Source organism: Myotis yumanensis, unplaced genomic scaffold (genome assembly GCF_028538775.1).
Source record: "Myotis yumanensis isolate MYYU_CA2020_CCGP unplaced genomic scaffold, mMyoYum1.0.hap1 SCAF_4, whole genome shotgun sequence".
NCBI classification, from domain to species: Eukaryota; Metazoa; Chordata; class Mammalia; order Chiroptera; family Vespertilionidae; genus Myotis; species Myotis yumanensis.
The window spans coordinates 58616774-58628956 of NW_027223755.1; the positions used below are offsets into that span (position 1 = coordinate 58616774).

The following is a 12183-nucleotide window of genomic DNA, read 5'->3' on the forward strand; positions in this document are numbered from 1 at the left end:
ATTTGGGACTGTTGGGGAAATTACTTTTATTTTGAAGGGGGTATTGTCTTATGCATCCCACTGTGCTTTCTTCTACCCTGACTTCAGGGTGCTTTGGCTTTTCAATGTATTATTTTATCTACCTGCTTCCATTAGGAGATTCCTTCCAAGCAGCATGGTCAGAGAGTATAGGGACTAGTAAATTATTTAATTCTGTAAGCAAGCCCTTGGGAGCAAGATTTCTAATACCAGGGAGGTTGTCAAACCCTCAGGCTCATGTCAGTGCCTTATCTGTAATCCACACATTCCACTTAACTCATCCATTGACCACTGTATTTGTGCAAAAACTACCCACCCCTTAGACACCCGCTGCTGAGCACTACCCTAGGCACCTGTTGCTCTACGGGTGATTACTATGCACTTCATTGAAATGCTCCTTTTCTTGTTATAGAATCATTAACATGAGGAAGGGGCCCTGTTCCCAAGGCAGCCGGGTCTGGTGCTTGTTATTTCTTCTTCTGTATTTAGTTAAACTTCAGCTGAATTCTAGGTTCACACTCCTTTGTTCATGGGAGTGTAAACATTGAGCAGGCTTCTCCTTGGCTTGTCAGTTTTCATACCGTCTTGCTGACTTATCCATATTTCCCCAAGTTCTCTATTTTAACATTATATTCCTATTAACTAACCAGATACATTTCCCTCTCTCGACATATTATCTTTCTGTCCCACATCTAAGTCCAGAAGTACATGTCCATCTACACCTACTAATGTCCTCTGGGGCCTTGGCTGGGACATTCCACAGATTCTCAGCATCCAGAACGGGGACAATAAATGTATCTTCCTCTGGGAAAAGATGTTGGAAAGAATACTTTTATGTCATTGAAAAATTACAATTAGTACTTCAATTAGATGTATCATCAATTAAGCAAGCTCCTGTGGACCAGCCCATGAATCCAGCGTCCAAATAAAACGTGTTTTCCTATTAAAACATGCTTTGAGTTATATATAAATAGCTTTTCATTTTGGGAACAGAACCTAATCTTACATTGTTAACTGTAGTGCTAAGACAAGGTTTTGTTGAAAACAAAGGAATAATTAATGTTGTGTTTAAGGAACAAAGACAGAAATTATGTGCTCTAAAAATTCACTGTGTTGGTGTCAGAGTGCTGACTTCCAAAGCATTGACAATACTGTCATTTTTCTAAAAAGGCAAAGAAGGCTTTCCCTGACCACACAACTAACATATTCACACATGCTTCATCCCTCTATAGAACCCCTAGACTTTCCTTTTCAACCTAATTCCTCTTAGCTTTGTAGTCCTAGCAGATACTGCATTGATGCTCTGGGGAAATGGATGATATATACGATTTCTTAAAATATATTACTGTAAGAATTCAATTTAACTTAATTTATTACTGATGAGGAATTTGGGCCTGGGGATTATTATGCTAAGCGAAATAAACCAGTAAGAAAAAGACAAATACCATATGATCTTACTAATATGTGCACTCTAATGAGTAAAATAAACTGATGAACAAAATAGAAACGGAGGCATGGATACATAGAACAGACTGACAGAGGTCAGAGGGGGTGAAGGGACTGGAAAAAAGATGGTGAAGAGATTAGCCAAAGAACATAAATGCATAGCCTGTGTTGATACAGACAACAGTGTGGTGAAGGCCAGGGGAGGGAGAGGAGGGTTGGGTGGAGGTGGGCAAAGTGGGGGGAAATGGAACATCTCTAACAGTGTCAACAATATTTTTTTTTTAAAAAAGGAATTTGTAATTTGTTTAATCTAGGTGTAATTAAAAAGTATTGATAGTTACTAGTAAATATATATAAAAGATTGATGTGAAACTTATATATTAATTTTTTATTTTTCACTTTTTTGAGAGTCATTTTTGTGAAAGAAGGTATGAGGTAGAAAGATTACTGGTGCTGTAATTCATAGACCTTATTGTAATATAATGAAAATATAAACAATTTTTGTTCATGTAACACTTAGTTGTATTAGGTGTTATCTTGTGCCTTAAGTGATACATGTCTTAGAATAGTAAATAAACACATGGGAAAATATCAAATCTCACTAAAACAATGAGAGATCATTTTACATGTATTAAATTAGGGGTGAGTGGAGATTGAATTCTAAATCCTAGGACTGCCAGGGTTTGGATGAATCTGGTACAGTTTGGGGAGCTTTATAAATTAGTGTAGTGTTTTGAAATGCAACTTTAGCGTATTATATACATTTTACATAGAACATTAAAATCTTGCCTTAGGCTTTTATTCTAAAGAAAGAATTTTTTTTTCTTTTTCTAAAAAATTATCTACCTAACCATGCACCATTAACTATTAATATGAAAAACCAGAAGTTAGCAAATATCCCTTAATAGGGAACTAGTTAAATAAATGTTATAACAACAAAAATAGCTAAGCATAAAGTTTTATATAGACTACATAAAAATATATGTATGCTTATATGTTTGCAAGGATTATAAAGAAGGAAGAATAGGGAACAGTTAATAAACATGAAAGACAGGATGGTGTGGATTTTTCCCCCCTTCAGAATGTTTTAACATCATATTTTTAAATTCCACAAGTAGAAGCACTATGCTAAGTCCCTCAGTACCTGCCAGTGAGTGTATGCATTCCCTCCCCCCACTCTCCTGACAGAGAAGAGTTCATGTAAATCTCTATATGCCTGATTTGATTTATGTAAGGAGTGACTGGTACTTTTAAAAGTTTCTACACTGTGATTGTACACTTGCCCCCAGATGGCACCTAGAAGTGGAAAATAATTATATCATCATATCTTCTAATGATTAAAAATACATCATAGGTGTTATATATGTATTATACACTCATATATAATCATATTAGTATCAATGAAGATTTGAACTTAACCTTGTTCAGACTATTGATGATGACATAAATTGTGCATCAGAAGCAGACTAAGGCTATGTGGACATTACTGCACTCTTCTGAAAAGTGGGGAGTATTTTGCGTAAGGGTATGAGCCTTTTTCCATACAGGGAAGGTTTTAGACAGGGGACATGTCTAGGACTTTTACTTAATGAAGCACCAACATTGAAGGTAAAATTTCTTCTAAAATTTGTTGGACTGTGGTCAAGTATCGGGGAGAATATAACCTGAAGCCAAGTGGGTATGATCTCTATTAGTAGGAAAAAATTGGGTGTGAGTTCTGTGGGATAACATGCAGTGTTTGTTTTGTTTGGGTTTTTGTTTGTTTGGGAAATTGCACAGAATGTGAAGCTGTAAAAACATCATTTATAAGTAGCCAACTTTATTAAATGCCATGTCAGTCGGAGTGTCAGACCTGTGCTGGGTATACTAATCTTCCTGCCCACGGGCGTTTCGTATATTCCAGCAGGGGAAGGAAAAACAAAAACAGAGTTTATAGGCAATTGTAGAAATGCATTCCAGGCCTGGAGGCTGTGGAAAGGCAGTGGACGGGTCTGCCCGGAAGGGAAGGGGCCCGTCATCTGTGAAAGGCGTCTTAGAGGATGGAACCAGAGCAAGGATTTGAATAGTGAACAGGAGCCCCCTGTAGACAGGGGAAGGAGAAGACACAATCCAGACAAAGGTAAAGGCATTGCGTAGACACAGGAGAGTGAAAAGCCTCATGTCCACAAGGAACAGGTGGTCATTTGGCGTTACTATGCAACGCAAAGGGGGAAGTGGCAAGAAATGAGAAGAGAGGTGAACGGTGGGGACCAGACCATAAAGATTCTTGTTCAGACCTGATTCTGAAGGCACTGAGTGTTTATTAGCCAAGCAATAACCCAACCAGATTTCCACTTCAGTCCTAGTCTTGAGAGCATATTAATGTTACTACTGGCTTTAGGAAGAAAGGACCGGGGCTCCAGGAGGCCAAGCTGAGCCAGGACTGGGGCCCTGGAAGACCAGCATGAGTTCTTTTTTTAAATGTAGACTTTCTATAAATTAATATTCTGTGGAAAACAGAATGTAATCTAATTAGAAATGAGAGTCCTATATAGGTAATAGCATAGTACAGGGGTTAGATGATTCAACCAGATGGCCTGGCAATGACACTTGCTGATTTTGTTACCCTCACCAAGTTTCTAAACCTCCCTGCTCACCTCATCTATAATGTGGGATCATAATGGTTTTTATAAAGGTACCTGTAAGTACTCAGTAAATGTTAACTAGTGTCATTATAGTCCCTGTGAAAGACTTAAGGGGACATAAATTCTCCCTAAATGCATAGTCATCATAGTTGCCCATAATATGAAGAGTATATTGGTTACCTTTTAAGGGTATTGTCATTTCTCATTATGTTTAGACAGGACCGTGTTCACGTCTGTCCCATTGCCGGTAGAAGTTGCCTAGTTTTGGTCTGTGTGTCCTGTCCTCCGCAGCAGTTTTGTTATTCGTAGTTCAGAATAACAAAGAAACTACAAGATCAAGTTCCTGTACTTAAGGAGATTAGAATAGTGGGAACTAGAGATTCCTCTTGGTCCTCTTTTTCTTTCTATGTTTTTTCAATAATCTTGTTCCAAAGAGACAATTCTGAGATTGCTGCAAAAGTTTTCCACATTTCTTCAGGATGTTTGGCCCAGGGAAATCTTAAGAAAACTCTTGGCCTCTCCTTTCCAGAGTGCCTGGCATTAGCTCACTGGTCTCCAACAGTAACTCATTATCAAACCGGAAATCAGGTTGGAACTGAAGTTGGAACCAATGTTCTTAAAATTCCCGTGTGCATAGGCTCTGACTTTCTTTGGGTTGGCAAAATGTCCATGCTGCTTACTATCCTTAAGCCTCGGTTATGCATAGGAAAACTAACAGGTGTTCCTTGTGAAGGATACAGACCACACACACACACATATAAATTTTAACATGTGCCTAGGAGTACATAGCTATAAGATTTATTTCCCTTAGATTGGGTGTTTAATATTTATATTTTAAATGAGAGGGATGATAATTGGGGATTGTTTTCAACTCTCCTTTATGTGAGCTCTAAGAAGCTTCATCTTCAGATTGCTGGGGTTATCTATACATATAAAAGTCTAAGTGACCATTATGACGAACGACCAGAACAACCGGTCGACCAGTCGCTATGACGCGCACTGACCCCCAGGGGGCATACACTCAAAGCAGGAGCTGCCCTCTGATGGTCAGTGTGTTCCCACAGACAACCTCCCACAGCTGGCCAACCTCCCTGAGCCCCCCCCCCCCCCAAACCCTCCCCCTAGCTGGCAGACCTTGATCAGGACTGGGTGAGGTGGCCCCGATTGGCCCTGATTGCTGGCCAGGCCTAGGGACCCGACCCGTACACGAATTCGTGCACTGAGCTTCTACTGTTAGTATAAACTACATCATGAAATTCTAATTAGAACCCTTAAACAACAAATCATTTTCCATAGTCAAGTTTTCCAGAAAGGTGAGGTTTTTTAAGTACTATAATTTTAAAACATTTTGGGCATAAATCTTTCCTAAATATAGTATATGCTTTATGAAATTAAAATAGTTGGTATATTTTAAATGCCTACAGCTATGCCCAACATAGTGGTTGATGAATTGTCAATCTACCACTTCATCTTAATTCAAACAGAGCACTGCATGGAAGGAGGCAAAGATGAATAAGAACGGATTTTCTGCCTTCTTAGCTCACTGACCAATGGGAGCAAATGGGAACAAATAAAACAATAACTATAATCACATGAGCCAGTACACACTCAGTGCAGTGGGAGAGGGGGTTGAAAGCAGGCAAGACCACCCCGAGTTGAGAAAGAGACTTCCTGTTGCCAGATTGATTTCCTATAGGCGTCCTTCTCCCTGGTTCTACATTGATGCGTTAGATGCAGAATCTAGGTAGCTATGTTTCTTATTATGGTTTGTAAATTTTTAAAAAGCAGAGTCTGAGTTGAAGCCCTTAAAGGGGACTTTTTGAATAATGAAATCTTGGAACACTAGTGCCTGGCCTTGGTGACAGATTTGAGTTCTCGTTGCCCTCTCTGTGGTTTCATCATGGCTTCTCTGTAGCTTAGGCCCAGACAGGTGGGTGTTACTGGACACGGAACCTGCATTCAGGCACGCACACTCCACACTCGTGTGCACATACACACAGCGGGAGTTCCTGTCACACCACAGCTGAAGGAGTAGTAGGGGAACCCAAGGGACTGGAAATAGTGGCAGGCAGGAGGCAAAGCAGGAGTCCAGAGGAATCCTAATTCCCCTGCATCTCTGCCTTACAAGACGACCGCCAGGAAGCTATTGGAAAAGCTTCGAAATTGTGAGCCCAGGAGAAATCCCTTGCTAATGCATTTTTGAACAAGGTGGAGCGTAGATCAGTGGCAGGGCAGCTACACTTAAAATTATTTCATTCCAGGATAAAGCAGACTCCTGCGACTGCCGTGTAAGCATTAGAGTTCTCTTGACTCCTTGCTACCTGATTGCTGAGATAGCGGGAAACCGTGGAAGATTGCTCCCCATTGCTTCCACTGTTGTCCTTTCTAAATTTGTCTAGCAGCTTCCCCCTGCATGCTTTCCAGTGAGATAGACGAGCCTGCTTTTTCTCTGCAAAGTGACAGATACTCTGCATCAGGGTACTTAAACCCATGTATTTTCAAGCATTCTGGATTACTTTTCATACCTGAGAATTTCCTTTGAAATTACAGATGTGGAGGCTGTTGTTAAAGCTTCACCACCCCCAGGGAGATGCCTGAAAGCCATTGAGTCTCTGCACTGGGAGGCATGGATGGCACTTTTCTCGCACTCAGCCTGCATTCAGCCTGGCCTTCCCTGAGTGGGACCCTGGCATGCACGTGGTCCGGCACGCCTAATCTTTTTTATTCTAGGGCACACATCGTGTTTCCAAGTTCACAACAGCAGGGCCAGCCACCTGCTTAAGCAAGCTGCATCCTCAGTAAATACAGACATGTGGTTCCAGGAAGGGTGCACTTTACCTGTTTCCCTTTTCTCTCCCAAGGCCATTCATATGGAACCCGTGCCATTCAGCCAGTCTGCTTTCTTCCCTCCCCAACTCTCACTTCTTAGTTCACTAATAGCCCTTTATAAGCAGTACAAACTTTTATTTAAATACTTTGGACCAGATGTTGTTTAGTATTTAGAACTTACCACCTTTTTGAAAGTACTCAAGTGCATAATTTTTATATTACATTGAGGGTCTGAGGCACCTTCTCTGATCAAATACACTAATATTCACCTATAGCAAAATGTTCAAATAGTTACACTATCATGGATAAATGGACCATAAATAGCATTACATTCATTTAGGTCAGATTTTTCAGTCAAACTTCATTATGAAAAAACTTTAGGCTTTTCAGCTTTCAGAATTGCAAATAGTTCTAGTATTAGAACAAAGAAACCTATTCCTTGATACATGATATATCAGTTAGAATACTAACGCAGTTTGGAGGATGTGCCGGGCCAGCTCAAACAAGGGTTAGGTGAGCCTGAGGGGGCGGGGGGGGGGGGGGGGCACGGCAAAGGATGCAGACAAGACAGACAAAGAGAATAAGCTGGGTCTAGGTCAGGGGTGGGCAAACTTTTTGACTCGAGGGCCACAATGGGTTCTTAAACTGGACCGGAGGGCCAGAACAAAAGCATGGATGGAGTGTTTGTGTGAACTAATATAAATTCAAAGTAAATAGCCATACATCCGCTACCCTTCCCATTGGCTAATCAGGGCGATATGCAAATTAACTGCCAGCCAAGATGGCGGCTGGCAGCCAGGCAGCTTAAAGCAAACAGGAGGCTTGCTTGCTCCAGTGATGGCGGACTCCAACGTTCCTCACCTGACTTGCCGGCCTCTCAGCTGCAACTCTAAGCAACTATGTTGCAAATATAGAAGCTAAACAAAACCCCAGAAACCTGCTTTAGTCAGCCGGGCTTCAGCCAGCCGGACCACAACATTGTATCAAATACAGAAGGTAAACAAAGGCCAGAAACCTGCTTTCAGCATCCGAGGCCTCAGAGCTAAAGCTGGCCCAGAATAAAAAAAGAAAAAGAAAAAAAGGAGCGATTGGGAGCTTCAGTCACCCGCCAGCCTGAAAACAGCCCTCAGCTCCTCAGCCAGACTGGCCAGGCACCCCAGTGGGGACCCCCACCCTGATCCAGGACACCCTTCAGGGCAAACCAGCCGGCCCCCACCTGTGCACCAGGCCTCTATTCTATATAGTAAAAGGGTAATATGCCTCCCGGAACCGGGATCAGCATGACAGGGGGCAGCGCCCAAACCTCCTGATCGCCCTGTGGCTCTGTGTGTGACAGGGGGCAGGGCCACAACCTCCCTATCCGCCCTGCTCTGTTCGTGACAGGGGAAGGCGCCCCAACCCCCTGATCAGCCCTGCTCTGTGCCTGATAGGGGGAAGCTCCCCAACCCCCTGATCGGCCCTGCTCTGTGTGTAACAGGGTGCAGCGCCCTAACCCCCTGATCAGCACTGCTCTGTGTGTGACAGGGTGCGGCGCCCTAACCCCCTGATCGGCCCTGCTCTGTGTGTGACGGGGTGGTGCCACAACTCCCCTATCGGCCCTACTCTGTGAGTTACAGGGGGGAGCTCCTCAACCCCCTGATGGGCCCTGCTCTGTGCGTGACAGGGGGGAGCTCCCCAACCCCCTGATGGGCCCTGCTCTGTGCGTGACAGTGGGGAGCTCCTCAACCCCCTGATCGGCCCTGCTCTGTGTGTGACAGGGTATGGAGCCCCAACCCCCCTGATGGGCCCTGCTCTGTGCATGACAGGGGGCAGCGCCCCCACCCCCTGATCCGCCCTGCTCTGTGTGTGACAGGGGGCGGTGCCCCAACTCCCCTATCGGCCCTACTCTGTGAGTGACAGGGGGTAGCTCCTCAACCCCCTGATCGGCCCTGCTCTGTGTGTGACAGGGTACAGAGCCCCAACCCCCCTGATGGGCCCTGCTCTGTGCATGACAGGGGGCAGCGCTCCAACCCCCTGATCGGCCCTGCTCTGTGCATGACAGGGGACAGCGCCCCAACCCCCTGATCAGCCCTGCTCTGTGCATGACAGGGGATGGCGCCGCAACCTCCCCATCGACCCTGCCTTGAGTGTGACAGGGGGCGGTGCCCCAACCCCCCAATCGGCCGTACCCTGAGCATGACTAGGGGTGTCATCACAACCTCCCGATCCGCCCTGCTCTTTACATGACAGGGGGCAGCGCCCCAACTTCCCTATCGGCCCTGCTCTGAGCCCGACCAGGGGCTGCACCTAGGGATTGGGCCTGCCCTCTGCCACCCGAGAGCAGGCCTAAGCCAGCAGGTCATTATCTCCTGAGGGTTCCCAGACTGTGAGTGGGCACAGGATGGCCTGAGGCACCCCCTCTCCCCCCCGAGTGTACAAATTTTTGTGCACCGGGCCTCTAGTCATTACATAAAAGGGACGGTCTTTTTTTTTTTTTTAGTTTTATTCATTTCAAACGGGCCGGATCCGGCCCGCGGGCCGTAGTTTGCCCACGGCTAGTCTAGGTGGATCTTCCTGTGCCTGGCTGAGGCCATAGAGAGAGATCCAGATGGCAAACTGAGCCTTTATTTTATAGCCAGAGGTAAACAAGGTAGTGGTCACCATAGTTACAATGTTCTTGTGAGTTTCACTTGTTTTGGCAGCACTTGCTATATCTCCCTCAGCCCATTAGCTACCCAGATAAGATCTAGGGAGCTGATAAGGTCAAGCCTAATTATGCTAAGAGGGCTGTGCCTTCTAAATTGGGACTTGTTTGTGGCTTTGCCAACAGGTCAGTCCCAGGCTTAACCTGATAGCCGCTCCCTACAGGAGGACTCTGGATAAATTGTAATATTTTCCCATTAAAATAGTCTCTCTCAAACTTTATTTTGCATCTTTTGAGAAAATGCTAAAAATAAAAGTAAAATATCACTCATACTGCCTTACTATTTAAAAAATCTATAATACGAGGTGATAGTTGCACATGTCTGTAGATCAGTAATGGCGAACCTTTTGAGCTCGGCGTGTCAGCATTTTGAAAAACCCTAACTTAACTCTGGTGCTGTGTCACATATAGAAATTTTTTGATGTTTGCAACCATAGTAAAACAAAAACTTATATTTTTGATATTTATTTTATATATTTAAATGCCATTTAACAAAGAAAAATCAACCAAAAAAATGAGTTCACGTGTCACCTCTGACACGGGTGTCATAGGTTTACCATCACTGCTGTAGATAATAAAGACCATTGAATTGTATGTACACTTTAAAGAGGTGAATTGTATAGTATGTGAATTATATCTCTTCAGTCCTATCTCCCTTTTCCACCCATTTCCACCTCCAAATAACTACCATTTATGTCTGCCAATTTTTCATATGCTTATCCCAACATTTCTCTACATGCAGAAACCTCAGACTTGTATACAGGAACTTTTTTCTTTTTTGGAAAAAGATAAGACCAAACTCCCCACAGATCTGCACCTGCTGTTGTTTTTAATTTACTGTACCCTGGACTTATTTCTAAGGCAGCACATGTAAAGCTCTTTCATTATTTTTAACAGTTGCCTAGTATTCTGTTGTACAGATGTACCGTAATTTATAGATCCTGTTTCCTATTAAAGATGTTTAAGTCCTGGGTTTTTTGCTATCACAAGCAATGTTGCAATGAATGTTAACATTAGAAATGTTTTAGGTAACTATGTATTGCTACTGCAGGATAGATTTCTAGAAATGAGATTTTGGGGTCTTTTAAACTTTAACAGATTCCACCAAACATGACAAAACAGTTTTTCCAAATTACAATCTATAGTGAATAAATGAGACCCATATTCTTACCTGTACCAGATGTTTTCATACTTGAAAATGTTTGCCCAGTGTTTGCTTAAACAGAGACACTCCTTTTATTTCATTAAAGGATTTGAATTAATTGAAAGGTCTGAGTAGAATTACCTCAAAAGTACATAGTCTAGGTCAGGATTTCTCAAACTCTGACCTGAGAACTACCTGCACCAGAATCTCCTTGAGGTGCCTTTTAAAATGAAAACTGCTGGTTGCAACCAGACCTACTGAATTAGATTCACAATAAGTAGAGTCTAGGCAGTGGCGTATGGGAGCTGCCTCATATTGACTCACAGGAGCCAGTTGTTAATTTTCAGAAGCCTTATGAACTGATTGTTTTTCCCCCTTTATTTTATTTTATTTTATTTTATTTTATTTTATTTTATTTTATTTTATTTTTATTTCCATCACCATTTATCCTTCATATACCCTCTCCCACTTCCACCAACCCCCTACCTCTCACAGTCACCACATTGAGCTGATTGTTCATTGTAGCCATAATTAAAAATAAAGGCAATGAATACTCAAAGTCAATATCCAATTATTTTATTACATTTTACTATTATTTATCTTCTTGAGGGTTTTTACATCTATTGTGTCTCTATGGTGAAAATATTATAAAATGATGTGCTAACTGTTCATCTCTTCCTAGCCCACTGTTCAGTGATGTCACATTGATAGCTTGAAATCAATCAGGGTGGGAAAAATGATACCATGGGAATTGGCAAATGCTGCAAATCAGTGCTTGATAAACTATTTCATTGGTTGTTTAGATTTAAGAAAGGGAAAAGATGTCAGTAATGCAGATTATTGTGAATAGCCAAAAAATTTGAGGAAATATTCTTCTAGTATTTAGAAATTGTATCCAATACAGCAAGGATTCTGCTCACATCAGTGATGAGCAAATGCACTTCCAACATGTCTTTATGGTTTTAATAAACAAGAATATCCACAAACATTTTTGTCTTAACCACTCACTCATCAATTCCAACCATAGAAAACAAGTTTTTTAAAATTCTGTGATATTCAATTGGTTATATGTAATCTATCCTATCTAATAATAGACAAACAGGGTAATTGACTGTACCTTCGCTACGCCTCCCATTGGCTAATCAGCGCGATATGCAAATTAACTGCCAACAAAATGGTGGTTAATTTGCATACGTAGGCTCCAAGCGGTGGAGCAAAGACTGAAGGTGAGCCGGAGCCGCAAGGACGAAGGACGGAAGACGGAAGGCGGCTCCGGCCGGAGCGAAGGCCTGGGTCCCGGGTGCCGGAGGAAAACTGGTGCAGGCAGCCAGGAAAAGGGAAGGCCTATTGCACGAATCTCTTTGTGCAACAGTATTCTAGTATATATATATAAAAGCCTAAGTGACCATTACAACAGGCCAGTAGCTACGACATGCAAT

General features: G+C 42.7%; 1 protein-coding gene across 14 annotated transcripts in view; it reads left to right on the forward strand.

The window, feature by feature from the left end:
• Window positions 1-12183, forward strand: part of PAM (peptidylglycine alpha-amidating monooxygenase) — a 268970-nt gene that overhangs the window by 175336 nt on the left and 81451 nt on the right. The gene's annotated exons all lie outside the window — the stretch shown is intronic.